Below are 15,939 nucleotides of genomic sequence, written 5' to 3'. Positions count from 1 at the left end.
GATCCCGCAGCTGAATCAACTTTAGGAGATGGTCCTGGCGCTTGCTGGACTTTCTTGGGTGCCCTGAAGCCTTCTTCACAACAAATTAACCGCTCTTCTTGAAGTTCTTGATGATCCGATAAATGGTTGATTTAGGTGCAATCTTACTGGCAGCAATATCCTTGCCTGTGAAGCCCTTTTTGTGCAAAGCAATAATGACGACACGTGTTTCCTTGCAGGTAACCATGTTTGACAGAGGAAGAACAATGATTCCAAGCACCACCCATCCATATGAAGCTTCCAGTCTGTTATTCGAACTCAATCAGCATGACAGAGTGATCTCCAGCCTTGTCCTCGTCAACACTCACACCTGTGTTAACAAGAGAATCACTGACATGATGTCAGCTGGTCCTTTTGTGGCAGGGCTGAAATGCAGTGGAAATGTTTTTTGGGGGATTCAGTTCATTTGCATGGCAAAGAGGGACTTTGCAATTAATTGCAATTCATCTGATCACTCTTCATTACATTCTGGAGTATATGCAAATTGCCATCATACAAACTGAGGCAGCAGACTTTGTGAAAATTAATATTTGTCTCATTCTCAAAACCTTTGGCCACGACTGTAGGATATGTAAACATGATTAAAGTGCCGTTATTTAATGTGACTAATGATAGGCATAGGCAAGATGCAGTACATGGTATAGAACAGTAAATACATATGAGGTGAGTAATGTAGGATATGTAAACATTATTAAAGTGGCGTTATTTAAGGTGACTAGTGATACATTTATTAAGTCCATTTATTAAAGTGGCCAGAGATTTGAGTCTGTACGTTGACATCAGCCTCTCTATGTTAGTGATGGTTGTTTAACAGTCTGATGGCCTTGAGATAGAAGCTGTTTTTCAGTCTCTCGGTCCCAGCTTTGATGCACCTGTACTGACCTCGCCTTCTGGGTGATAGCGGGGTGAACAGGCAGTGGCTCGGGTGGTTGTTGTCCTTGATGATCTTTTTGGCCTTCATGTGACGTCGGGTGCTGTTAAGAGTACCAGTCCCTCCTGCAGCAAAGCACCCCCACAACATGAAGGCAGGTAGTTTGCCCCCGGTGATGCGTTGTGCAGACCTCACTACCCTCTGGAGAGCCTTACGGTTGTGGGCGGAGCAGTTGCCATACCAGGCGGTGATACAGCCCGACAGGATGCTCTCGATTGTGCATCTGTAAAAGTTTGAGTGTTTTAGGTGACAAGCCAAATTTCTTCAGCCTCCTGAGTTTGAAGAGGCGCTGCTGTGCCTTCTTCACCAAGCTGTCTGTGTGGGTGGACCATTTCAGTTTGTCCGTGATGTGCACAATGAGGAACTTAACCCCCTCCGTCACGTATACACCTCTCCTGAATCGAACCACGTTGTCCGATTTCAAAAAGGCTTTACAGCAAAAGCAAAACATTAGATTATGTTAGGAGTATATCGTAAAAGTAGCCACATAGCCATTTTCCGACCAACCACATGCATCACAAATAACCAAAAAACAGCTAAATGCAGCACTAACCTTTTACAAACTTCATCAGATGACACACCTAGGACATCATGTTACACAATGCATGCATTCTTTTGTTCGATAAAGTTCATATTTATATATAAAAACAGCATTTTACATCGGCACGTAACGTTGACTAACTATTTTCCCTCAAATGCATCCGGTGAAACAGTGCTACAATTTACTAAATTACTATTCGAAAACATTTTTAAAATGTAATATTGTCATTCTAAGATTTATAGATGAATATCTTTGAAAGCACCTGTAATGCCAGATTTAAAAATAACTTTACTGGGTAATCACACTTTGTGATAAAAGGGGATGCAATACTCAGAACAATAGGCTAGCAATAGCAATAGGCTAGCCATCTTGGAACAATCGCATATCAAATCTAGTCTTGTATACTATTGTCAATAATCCCTTACCTTTGATTATCTTCATCCTTAGGCACTTCCAGGAATCCCAGGTCCACAACAAATGTATTTTCGTTCGAAAAAGTTCATCCTTTATGTTCCATTAGCTTGTTGTTGTTAGCGCGTTCTGAAGGCTGGGGGGGAGGGGGGGGGCTCCCTCTGCTGTTTCTTATTATTATTTTCCTGACACCACACTCCGAGGGCCCTCACCTCCTCCCGGTAGGCCGTCTTGTCATTGTTGGTAATCAAGCCTACCACTGTAGTGTCATCTGCAAACTTGATAATTGAGCTGGAGGCGTGCATGGCCACGAAGTCATGGGTGAAAAGGGAGTACAGGGGAGGGCTGAGAATGCACCCTTGTGGGGCACCAGTGTTGAGGACCAGCGGGGTGGAGATGCTGTTTCCTACCCTCACCACCTGGGGGTGCCCCGTCAGAAAGTCCAGGACCCATTTACACGAGTTTGGAGGGTACTATGGTATTAAATGCTGAGTTGTAGTTAACCTCTCTAGGGTAGGGGGCAGTATTTGCACGGCCGGATAAATAAACGTACCCGATTTAATCTGGTTATTACTACTGCCCAGAAACTAGAATATGCATATAATTTGATAATTTGATTAATTTGATAGTTTGATTTGGATAGAAAACACCCTAAAGTTTCTAAAAGTGTTTGAATGGTGTCTGTGAGTATAACAGAACTCATATGGCAGGCAAAAACCTGAGAAGATTCCTTTCAGGAAGTGCCCTCTCTGACCATTTCTTTGGTCAAATCCTTTCATTTGTTCTCTTCAGCAGTAACAGACTTTGTATTGTCACTGCCAGAGGAGATTGTAGACCTGTAAACAAGAGGGTCTGCACTGTGTGTACGTACCAAAATGCTCCCTCCACAGTTGCACTACTTCTGCCTTAAAAATAGCCTCAAGTTCCCAGGTCAAATCCCCAATAATTTTAGCTATTATAGTTTTCTTTCCTTCATCCTCCCTCCACAGATTGAGTACTTCAATTGCCAGCTTCACCACCTTCATCTTCTCTTCCTCCAGTTGGGTGTCGATAGCGTTTGACCTCATGGTGAGGGCCTCCAGTTCGTCTGATTGAGCTTTATATAGGTTCCATTAGAATGTAGCCACAGTGAGTGGAAAAATACATTGGATGGCCTTGAGGCAGTTTAATAAATGTGGCCCCCTGATACAATAGTTTTTTTCAGATCACAACATCCTGACCTTTAATCAAGCTCTGTGTACAATGTAATGACTGTTGGCTATAATAAACACCATACTGTACCTTCACTCTCTCTTCAACTCCTCCACCTCAGCTTTCAGCTCAGTCAAATCCACCCGCTGTTCTCCCACCTCTTTATACGGTAAAGAGAATATACATCTCCCCATCAGTTCATGTCTTTAAGAATGTGAAATGTCTGAATAATAGTGGAGATAATGATTTATTTAAGCTTTATTTCTTTCATCACATTCCCAGTGGGTCAGAAGTTTACATACACTCAATTAGTATTTTGTAGCATTGCCATTCAATTGTTTAACTTGGGTCAAACGTTTCAGGTAGCCTTCCACAAGTTTCCCACAATAAGTTGGGTGAATTTTGGCCCATTCCTCCTGACAGAGCTGGTGTAACTGAGTCAGGTTCTTAGGCCTCCTTGCTCACTCACGCTTTTTCACTTCTGCCCACACATTTTCTATAGGATTGAGGTCAGGGCTTTGTGATGGCCACTCCAATGCCTTGCCTTTGTTGTCCTTAAGCCATTTTGCCACAACTTTAGAAGTATGCTTGGGGTCATTGTCCATTTGGAAGACCCATTTGCGACCAAGCTTTAACTTCCTGACTGATGTCTTGAAATGTTGCTTCAATATAGCCACATAATTTTCCTCCCTCATGAAGCCATCTATTTTGTTAAGAGTACCAGTCCCTCCTGCAGCAAAGCACCCCCACAACATGATGCTGCCACCAACCATGGTCCACGGTTGGGATGGTGTTCTTCGGCATGCAAGCCTCCCCCTTTTTCCTCCAAACATAGCGATGGTCATTATGGCCAAACAGTTCTATTTTTATTTCATCAGACCAGAGGACATTTCTCCAAAAAAGTATGATCTTTGTCCCCATGTGCAGTTGCAAACCTTAGCCGGGCTTTTTTATGGTGGTTTTGGAGCAGTGGCTTCTTCCTTAGCTGAGTGGCCTTTCAGGTTATGTCGATATAGGATTCGTTTTACTGTGGATATAGATACTTCTGTACCTATTTCCTCCAGCTTCTTCACAAGGTCCTTTGCTGTTGTTCTGGGATTGATTTGAACTTTTTGCACAAAAGTATTTTCATCTCTAGGAGGCAGAAGGTGTCTCCTTCCTGAGTGGTATGACGGCTACGTGGTCCCATGGTATTTATACTTGCGTACTATTGTTTGTACAGATGAACGTGGTACCTTCAGGCGTTTGGAAATTGCTCCCAAGGATGAACCAGACTTGTAGAGGTCTACAATTATTTTTCTGAGGTCTTGGCTGATTTCTTTAGATTTTCTCATAATGTCAAGCAAAGATGCACTGAGTTTGAAGGTAGGCCTTGAAATACATCCACAGGTACACCTCCAATTGACTCAAATTATGTCAATTAGACTATCAGAAGCTTCTAAAGCCATGATATAATTTTCTGGAATTTTCCAAGCTGTTTAAAGGCACAGTCAACTTAGTGTATGTAAACTTCTGATCCGCTGGAATTGTGATATAGTAAATTATAAGTGAAATAATTTGTCTGTAAATTTGTTTTTGAAAAATTACTTGTGTCATGCAGAAAGTAGATGTCCTAACCGACTTGCCAAAACTATAGTTTGTTAACAAGAAATTTGTGGAGTGGTTGAAAAACGAGTTTTAATGACTCCAACCTAAGTGTATGTAAACTTCCGACTTCAACTGTATGTGAGCTAAAAATATAATTACTGATTGAGTTTGTGAGGTAACCTTTTACATTTTGCTGCACTGTATTTTCTCTATTTTCTTTGTACATTACCCTCAGTCACCTTCTTCATTTCATTCACCTCTCTCTCATTGGCCATTATCTATGTTGCCAAGGCTGAAATGTACCACAAAAAAATGTAAGTACATTATAAAATTCTGTCAATTTACAAATGGAATGGTGTTGTTCTAAAGTAGACTGGACATGAACATGGCAGTGGCAGGATTAAACAATGGATAATGATAGCAACAATTACAACAGCAATATTGTTGAAATAATACCGGAGTTGTCATTCCAAAGTTCCTCTGTGTACTTCTTCCCAGCTTGCAGCTTCATCTGTAATGCTCAGTTTCATTTTTAAATCAACCATCTTGGTGCTGTGCTCCTGTAGCATTCTCTCGCCCGTCTGGAACTTGGCCTCCATTGCCTTCAGCTCAGACTGGATGATGCTCAGCCTCACTGCCTGCTCTACCATCATGGTCTTCTGACTCTCACTAGCTTGCAGTCTAGCTCCCAGGGCTGTCACTTGTGACCTAGCGGCTGTCAACTCCATTTTGTGCTCCACCGCCACAGCCCCTATTTTCTTCACTCCTGCTCTCAGCTCTCTCAGCTCAGTTCAGATGTCAGCTTGGCTGGTTGTCTGTTTGTCAGAGGCACCAGCTTCGTTTCTTCTTGTCTCATCTTCACTGACCTTTATCTGTGCTCCACATAGAGAGATCACTAACACCATGCAGCCACACTATAACAGCCCTCATCTTCAGTTATACTTCAATGCAATTAGCTTCGAGTGGCTAGTGATACTGATTGCCCTCATGTACCCATGCTCTTGTTAAACATTGATTGTACTTTTTCTCTCAAGGGTAAAACTGGGGACATTTGATCATGATAAAGGTACTTGAGGGGATGTCTGAGAATTACGAAGCTGCTACTCTGGCTCTGACTTAATATAAGAGTGCCGCTGTGCTGAACTCTCAGGTGCACAATTCCCACACAGGAAAAATATAAAACACATTTACAGTAAATGGTACACTGGCATAGTATGATAAAAGACAGCAATATAGCTATTACGTAGCCGTCATTCAAGGGATAACGATAAAGGAATAATCTGGGTAATTACCTTGTACAAGTGGAAGAGACACTTACACTGTACTTACCAATTGAATCAATGGTATTTTTCCAGAAAAACAAGAGTAAAAATATTGTACATTGCCATTTAACAGACACTCTTATCCAGAGCTACTTAAAGTTAGTGCATTCATTTTAAGGTAGCTGAGAGAGACAACTGCAAATCACAGTCATATTAAGCAAAAAATCTTCCCCAATATTAGGTATTAGCAAAGTCAGTGCTAGTAAGAAAAAGACAAGTTAGTGCTAGTTCAGTTAATAAGTTTTGTGTTGAGGTGGGGGGAACGAGGGCAGGGTGTTGTGGTGTTGTGTTAAGATGACGCCGAAGAAGAAGGCTGACGTTTTACGCGTTCCTATCCAATTTTTTTGTTCATTTCTTTGTGTTGTTTGTAACTTATTTTTTTACTTAATTTGTACATAATTTTGCTGCTAAAGTCTCTTATGACCAAAAATAACTTTTGAACATCAGAAATCCGACATCAGAAGTCTGAACATCATAACGAGTCCGACGAGCCCGAGGTGAATGACATACTGCTTTCCCGGGAACAGGCCCAGATCCCTGTCATTTGCGTGAAGGCGGAGAAAAAGGGGCCGGAGGGCGGGCTGCCTTCTGAGAATTCATAGGCGATCAAATAAACCCCCACTGCCTTCCATTCTGCTAGCAAACATGCAATCTTTGGAAAATAAAATCAATGACCTACGTGGATGATTAAACTATGAACGGGACTTTCAAAACTAATATCTTATACTTCATGGAGTCGTGGCTGAACGATGACATTATCAACATACAGCTGGCTGGTTATACGCTGTATCGGCAGGATAGAACAGCGGCGTCTGGTAAGACAAGGGTCTGCAACTGGATCCTGGACTTCCTGATGGGCCGCCCTCAGGTGGTAAAGGGTAGGTAACAACACATCCGCCATGCTGATCCTCAACACTGGAGCCCCCCCCCCAGGGGTGCGTGCTCAGTCCCCTCCTGTACTCGCTGTTCACTCATGACTGCACGGCCAGTCACGACTCCAACACCATCATTACGTTTGCAGACGACACAACAGTGGTAGGCCTGATCAACAACAACGAGACAGCCTATAGGGAGGAGGTCAGAGACCTGGCCAGGTGGTGCCAGAATAACAACCTATCCCTCAACGTAACCAAGACTAACGAGATGATAGTGGTCTACAGGAAAAGGAGGACCGAGCACACCCCCATTCTCATCGACAGGGCTGTAGTGGAGCAGGTTAAGAGCTTCAAGTTCCTTGGTGTCCACATCAACAACAAACTAGAATGGTCCAAACACACCAAGACAGTCGTGAAGAGTGCATGACAAAACCTATTCCCCCTCAGGAAACAAAAAATATTTGGCATGGGTTCTCAGATCCTCAAAAGGTTCTACAGCTGCACCATCGAGAGAATCCTGACTGGTTGCATCACTTTCCTGGTATGGCAACTGCTCGGCCGCCGATCTCAAGGCACTACAGAGGGCAGGGCGTATGGCCTAGTACATCACTGGGGCAAAGCTTCCTGCCATCCAGGACATCTATACCAGGCGGTGTCAGAGGAAGGCCCTAAAAATTGTCAAAGCTTCCAGCCACCCTAGTCATAGACTGTTCTCTCTGCTACCACAGGCAAGCGGTACCGGATAGCCAAGTCTAGGTCCAAGAGGCTTCTAAACAGCTTCTACCCCCAAGTCATAAGACTCCTGAACATCTAATCAAATGGCTACCCAGACTATTTGCATTGCCCCCCCCCCTGTCTTTTACACCACTGCTACTCTCTGTTGTTATCATCTATGCATAGTCACTTTAATAACTATACCTACATGTACAAATGACCTAATAACTATACCTACATGTACAAATTACCTTTATATATTTATTTTTAAACTGCATTGTTGGTTAGGGGCTCGTAAGTAAGGATTTCACTGCAAGGAAAACATTTTTGTATTGCTTTTAAGTCTTTTAATGAATTTTTATCTTGTTAATAACACTTTATTCTCGCTAGCTATTTGTGTAGGTAGCTAACAAGTAAACTAAATTGTTGTATTCGGCGCATGTGACATTTGATTTTATTAATCAAGATTCTCTTTGAATAGGTAGGTTTTCAGATACCTACCTACATGACCTTATGGTAACCCAATGTAACATACTGTTATTCCATTATTATGTTATGTGCTACAGAATCCCCCTGTCGAGGGCGCTGTTGGACTAATTTCCGTTGTCTAGCTCTCATCCTCATGTAAGATATTGATCACCTCCAGCTTGTGGCTTCTGCAAATCAGACTCTTCCCATGCACCCCACAATCTGACCATGTACTGATCATGCATTCTCTGATTGGTCAGATTCTCATAGCACTGGTCAGACGGGTCCGTTGCACACTCCCTCAAGGGTATAGCTATTTCCCTGAACCTGACAGTGGTATCGTGGAGTTAGGTGCATCAGATGCTTATACAAAAACCATGCCCATGTTCATCTTCCTTAGTAAAGTTCCTGTGTGTCAACTCTTGGGTTGCCTTATTCCTCTCTAACCAGGGGCAGTGTCAGTGTGTCACAAATGAGTAGAATACGTAGACCCGGGTCAATCTTTCATGGTCCTATGTCCCGCTGGATTTGTGACTTTGCTGAAAGTACCACAAAGGGTACTTTCCACACTGCCCACACCGAGGTCCAGTGTAGTATGGCTCCAGGGTATCCAGTGGACTACTACCGTGTGGATTATACCCCCTCTCTGGAGTCAATTGGAGCCCCACGCCTGCCAACAGTGCAGCATGGACCCTATGGCCCCTCTCCTCCAGCTGTGGGATGCTACCTAGCACAAAGTGGGGCTGCAGTAGCACCCAATTTGTGGTCTACCAGGGAGTCACATCGCTGCATCCGTTGTATGGGTTTCCTTTTTCCGGTGGAGTACAGGAAGCACGTGTGGCTCGTATGGAACAGAATATACGGATGCTTATTCACATCTTGCAACAGAAGACCATATCCTGGCTTCCTCCGGTCAGGGGAGCCCACTCCGACAGGTTGCAGTGGAGGACAAGGGACAGTCATATGGAGTTCAGCAGCAGGACGCCACCTCTCCAGCACCGCAATGTTACTGGCTACGACTGTGACTTTAGTGTTTGAATATTCTGCCTCTTTGGCTCAGCAACATTGTCGGGCACAGCTACGACTGAGACCAGGCAGGGACTCGTAATGTGTCCAGCCACCACTGGTCATCAGGAGTTGCCTACTACAGAGACTGAGATTCTCGATCCTCCCTCCACTGTTGTGGAGTCTGGGGGAACCCTCTCACCGGCTCGGGCAGTATATGTGACACCAGCAGCATCGCCACATGGTAGTGATCCTATGATGCTGACTGGACTCTATTCCTCACTTTCAAAAAACAAATAAAGCAACACCTCATGGCACAACGCCTCTCCCCATGTGACCTGTACTTGTTGTGTGTATGTACTTACATGCATGTGTAACTGATAGATGCACACACACACACACACACACACACACACACACACACACACACACACACACACACACACACACACTACAGGTTAATGTTTTTAAATGTATGTAAATTTCTTTTTTATTATATGTCGGACCCCAGTAAGACTAGCTGTCGCCATTGGCGTTGTCTAATGGGGATCCTAATGAATCAATCAAATCAAATCTGGCCCTGACCTTGGGTCACTCATTGGGGCCTGCTCCGGGACCTGCCCTGGGCTCTCCTCTGGTTCCTGCACTGGGGGACTTGCCTGCCTCAGTTGGAGAGCTTAAGCCACCAGGCCTTCTCTCCCCTGCTGGGGCACAGCCCGCCTCTGCGGCGGAACCACTGGCGCATTTGCTTTCCGTTGCTGGCCCTGGACATGGGGGCCCTACTGGCCCACTTCTGTAAGGTAGCCCCCCAGGCACCTGACTTGTTACAGTGGGCTGGCCCTACTACGACGTGGTACCTGCATGGACAACTTATGCCATCTGTCCTCTGGTCTGGCTGCTCCTGAACTGCAGCTGATGGAGTGGCTGCATGTGGTGGCCACACGGGGTGGCTGGAACCGCCACTACTGGGGAGTTATTTTCTTTTTATAAATATGCTGCACATATTTAGGGGTGGCTGTAGGACTAAAATCCAGTGTGTGTGTGTTGTTCGTTTACATCTTGTTTGCGCCTCGCAGTCTAGCTCTTCCCCTCATGTGAGAGATATCGATCACCCCCAGCTTTTGGCATTGGCCAATCACTCTTCACATACAACGCACGCTCCCGCAAGGGTATAAATATTGCCTGACAGTGCTATTGTGGTTGGAGTTTAGGTGCATGGGATGCGTAAGTTGTTGTTTAACTTGACTTTGTATGATTCTACATTATAAGTATCATTATTTAACAATTACGACCCTAGTCATAGACTGTTCTCTCTGCTACCACACGGCAAGCGGTACCGGAGTGCCAAGTCTAGGTCCAATAGGCTTCTAAACAGCTTCTACCCCCAAGCCATAAGACTCCTGAACATCTAGTCAAATGGCTACCCAGACAATTCGCAGTGCCCCCCCTCCCCTCTCCACACCACTGTCACTCTCTGTTGTCATCTATGCATAGTCACTTTAATTAACTCTACCTACAATATTTACAGTAGAAGCTAGCACACTAGGCTAGTAGACCAAGGGCTTTGATAAGCATAGGCAATAGCTGTAGGCTAGCACACTAGGCTACAGGATAGTAGGCCTTGGGCTATAGGCCGGCATAGCAAACCGTAGAAAGGGTATGTACAGCTAGCGGCTAGGAGTAGCACAAGCGGTAGCATGCTAAAATGTAAAAACCAGCCATGTTGGTAGAGGCTAGGAAGGGACTGGATGTGATGATGTCACTGGTTGGCCATTTTAAGTGAGATTATACAATGACTGGTTGGCAGCCATCATGACCCAAAGAGTGTAATGGGGTAGAGATTTTACCCGAACACGTAAAGTACCCCTGAACTAGGCTTGGGCGATATCCAGATTGTCATACCTTCATACGGACCTTGTGCCGTACCGGGATAGTCGGTAATGCCGGCACTAACCCCACAGCCTCTGTTATCCAAAGATTAGCAATGCTAACAAGTACTGTTGGGAAGTCCAGGGGGGAGGCTTCTCCTGATAGGAAAGGTCCAGTGGTAAGTTGTGTGGAGGTGGTGCAAAGTTATTCTGACCTGTTGTCTCTCTGCACCTCTGTGTCTAACTAAAGAAAAGGCAGAGAAAAGGGGCTGTTACCCCAACTGATATGGCTTGTGATTGGCTGACCAGGTCAGATGACTGAGTGCCCTGGCAACCTGTTCCCTAATACAGATGTGCAGAGAGACAACAGGTCACTGGACAATGGGGTCAGGCTGAGGTAGCCTGTAAAATAAGCAAAAAACCCAGTGCACTGATTAACTTGGAGTGAAGTTTGTGGTGCGTCGACCTGATAAAGTCAGAAAAAGGTACGCTCCACACTCACTTGCAATAATACATTATAAAGTTTATTCAATTAGGGATACAGGCTTAAGGCTACCTGGCGAACAGAGTGTAGCTCTTATTGGTGGTGAGAAAGTAAAGAAATACAATTCGACAATGTCATAAACCAATAAATCAATAAGGCCACCGCAATCGGATGGGCACCCATAACAATCACCCATAGGTGTCATTCACAAAACATAGAATATGAAAAGTAAATGAAAACAAAATATGAAAAAACGAAGGTGGCAATAATGAGGGTCAAAGACATTGCTTAGATATAAAGCTTATTTTCAGATCAAATAGCTCCTAAATGTAATGAGGCATGTAAGATGGGAGGTGTGTAAGTTATAGAAAGGGAGATAGCTCAAAGTTGAGTCCATGGGGGGAATATTGTCTTGTGTAAAAATCCAAAATGTCTCTCTCCTACCTCAGCAGTAAAAATCTACAAAGTTTGTGTCACTCCCAGGGCCAGAGAGAATGTTAAGGAGAGAGGGTTTTTAACAAAGTCAATTGGTCCAAGGCAGAGATTATGCCTATATTTACCTTCAACCCAAAACCTTTACAAGACCAATTCAAATGGAAATTGTCCTTGAAGAATATTAAGAACTTAGGAATTGTGATACCCAGTAATGCAGGGGTTCTCAAACTTTTCTGGGTCGGGGAACCCTTTTGGGATAACAAATGCATTAGGGACCCCACTCATAATCAGAACTCGAGTTAGGTAAAAATAGCATACAAGGAGTTTTACTATGACTTCTGCAGTGCATGGCTGGACGAAGCAAATCTCGGGCTCTGCGGGAAAATTTGAAAGCACCGCCTCTAGGCATCAGAGAGAACATTGTGTAGTTTTCCCTGCATTCTGAACATTTCAGCATGGGGCAGAGATATTTTTTGTTGTTGCAGCTTTGAAGCTAATATCCTACAATTCAACACATTTTGCTACATTTTGGCAGAGCGAACTTTGCAGTTTTAAAGCTTAAATTACTGTACATTTAATTTAAAAAAATCTAATTTGGGGAATACAATAAGTATTATACAAATTGATGGAGTACTGTGGATACCAATATCCCTGTGAGCCCACCAGGCCCATGTTGCCCAGTGTTAAGAATATATATTGTAGAGTTATTGTACTACATTGTATTGTATTACACCATCTTAACTTATTCTACACATCCCAAAATTGCTGTGGACCTACAGCAGTACCTGTCCGCGGACCCCACTTTGAGAACCCCTGCAGTAATGCCATGATTTGTGAAACTTTAACTACATTCCAGTAATCTAAAAGGTTACCAATGACTTGAAAGGAATCAACGTACACTACTGTTCAAAAGTTTGGGGTCACTTAGAAATGTCTTTGTTTTTGAAAGAAAAGCAATTTTTTTGTCCATTAAAATAACATCAAATTGATCATAAGTACAGTGTAGACATTGTTAATGTTGTAAATTACTATTGTAGCTGGAAATGGCTGATTTTGAATGGAATATCTACGTAGGCGTACAGAGGCCCATTATAAGCAACCATCACTTGTCACGTCCTGACCATAGAAAGCTTTTATTTTTCTATGGTAGAGTAGGTCAGGGCGTGACAGAGGGTTTTGTCTAGTTTATTTATGTCTATGTTGGTTCTAGTTTCTTTTTTCTGTGTTGTTTTTTTGTCTCATTTATGCATTTCTATGTGGGGTTCTAGTTGTTGTATTTCTATGTTTTTTTGTTGTTGGGATGATCTCCAATTAGAGGCAGCTGGTCATCATTGTCTCTAATTGGGGATCATATTTAAGTTGTTGTTTCTCCCACTAGGAGTTGTGGGAGATTATTTTGAGTAAGTGTATGTGGCACCTCTGTCACGGTTTGTTGTTTTGTTCATTAGTTTATTTGTATGTCTTGCATAGTTTCACAGTTATAATAAAATGTGGAACGATACACACGCTGCGCTTTGGTCCACTCCTTCCAACGGATGCCGTTACAGAACTAACCACCAACGGACCAAGCAGCGTGGTCAGGAGGACTGGACCTGGGAGGAAATCCTGGGTGGGGCAGGACCCTGGACAAGGCCCGGGGAGTATCGCCGTCCAAAAGAGGAGATTAAAGCAGCGAGAGTAGAACGGCGATATTACGAGGCGTTATACCATCAAGGCAAGCAGGCGGAGACAGCGAGAGAAGAACGGCGACGCTACGAGGAACTAGCACGGCAACAACGCAAGCCCAAGAAGCAACCTCTAAATATTTTTTTTGGGGGGGCAAATGGGTTGGTCGCCGAGGGAAGAGTCGGTGAGCAAAGAGGAATATTGGGGTGAGTCAGAGTCCGTTGAGGAAATATTGGATAAATTGGAGGAGAGTGAACGGAGGGGAGATTTAGAGACGTTTGAGGAATTGTTGGATAAATTGGAGGAGAGTGACGAGAGAGAGCTGTTGGTTTGGCGTAGTATACACGGCATTCACCCTGAGGAGCGTGTTAGTCGTCCAATGCCACCTGTGTCAGCTTCCCGTACTCGTCCTCAGAAGTGTGTTAAAGTTCCGGTACAATTGAGGCCGGCTATACGCACCAGGTCTCCAGTGCGCCTTCACAGCCCAGTAAGTCCCGTGCCTTCTCCTTGCACTCACCCTGAAGTGTGTGTCACCAGCCTGGGGCCACCTGTCCCGGCTCCACGCATTAGGCCTTCAGTGAGTCTCTCCAGTCCGGTGTGTCCTGTTCCTGCTCCCCGCACTCGCCCTGAGGTGCGTGTTACCAGTCTGGCGCCATCTGTGCCAGCCCCACGCATTAGGCCTCCAGTGCGCCTGCCCAGTCCGGGGTGTCCTGTTCCTGCTCCCCACACTCGCCCTGAGGTGCGTGTTACCAGTCTGATGCCACCTGTGCCAGCCCCACGCATCAGGCCTCCAGTGCGCATTCCCAGTCCGGAGCTTCCGGCGACAGTTCCCAGTCCGGAGCTTCCGGCGACAGTTCCCATTCCGGAGCTTCCGGCGACAGTTCCCAGTCCGGAGCCTCCTGAGACGGCCCGCAGTCCGGAGCCTCCTGAGACGGCCCGCAGTCCGGAGCCTCCTGAGACGGCCCGCAGTCCGGAGCCTCCTGAGACGATCCGCAGTCCGGAGCCTCCGGCGACGATCCGCAGTCCGGAGCCTCTGGCGACGATCCACGGTCCGGTGACACGAAAGCGGAGGGATCAGCTGGCGGAGCGGGGGCTATGCCCCGAACCGGAGCCGCCTCCTATGCTGGTGGATAAGCAGGATGTGAGGGTTCTTAGTCCCGCACCAGAACCGTCTTCGATGCAGGAGGATCCATGGGATGTGAAGGTTCTTTGTCCTGCACCAGAGCAGCCACCGACATTAGATACCCACCCTAACCCTCCCCGTTTTTTTTGTAGTTTGGGGTTGTGCGTTCGGAGTCCGCACCTTTTGGGGGGGGGGGTACTGTCACGTCCTGACCATAGAAAGCTTTTATTTTTCTATGGTAGAGTAGGTCAGGGCGTTTTGTCTAGTTTATTTATGTCTATGTTGGTTCTAGTTTCTTTTTTCTATGTTGGGTTTTTTGTCTAGTTTATGTATTTCTATGTGGTGTTCTAGTTGTTGTATTTCTATGTTTTTTTGCATCAGCATTTGTGGGTTCGATTACAGGCTCAAAATGGCCAGAAACATAACTTTCTTCTGAAACTCGTCAGTCTATTCTTGTGCTGAGAAATGAAGACTATTCCATGCGAGAAATCTCGTACAACGCTGTGTACTACACAGAACAGCGCAAACTGGCCCTAACCAGAGTAGAAAGAGGAGTGGGAGGCCCCGGTGCACAACTGAGCAAGAGGACAAGTACATTAGAGTGTCTAGTTTGAGAAACACAAGTCCTCAACTGGCAGCTACATTAACTTCTCTGGGCTAGGTGGGATGTGACCGTCCCACACTATTCAACAGCCAGTGAAATAGCATGGCGCAAAATACAAAACAGCAAAAATCTCAATTTCATTTTCTCAAACAATCAACTATTTTACACCATTTTAAAGATAGGACTCTCGTTAATCTAACCACATTGTCCGATTTCAAAAAGGCTTTACGGCAAAAGCATAAAATTAGATTATGTTAGGACATAAACTTCACAAGAAAATCCACACAGCCATTTTCCAAGCAAGGACATGCATCATAAAAACCAAAAGTACAGCTAAAATATTCACTAACCTTTGATGACCTTCATCAGATGGCACTCATAGTGTCACGGTTGTCGTAAGGATTTGACCAAAATGCAGTGGGAATGTGTATACTCATCTTATTTTATTCGGCAGAATGTTACGTTCCCCAGTTTCTGTGTTGTAGTTTGTGTTTCAGGTAATGGCTTCCTGAAGTTCTCCAAGCAGCTGATTGGTCGGCCCCATTGCTGATTGGAGAGCTGACCCCGCCCCCTCGTCAGGACGCAGCTGTCTCCAATTAACAACCCCACCTAAAGCTATATAAGCCAGTGTTATGTTGAAAGGGAGATGATTGCAGAGAGATATTTGCTAGGAGAC

The sequence above is a fragment of the Salmo trutta genome, chromosome 15 (assembly GCF_901001165.1).
Source record: "Salmo trutta chromosome 15, fSalTru1.1, whole genome shotgun sequence".
NCBI classification, from domain to species: domain Eukaryota; kingdom Metazoa; phylum Chordata; class Actinopteri; order Salmoniformes; family Salmonidae; genus Salmo; species Salmo trutta.
Note: the sequence above shows the minus strand (reverse complement) of the source record.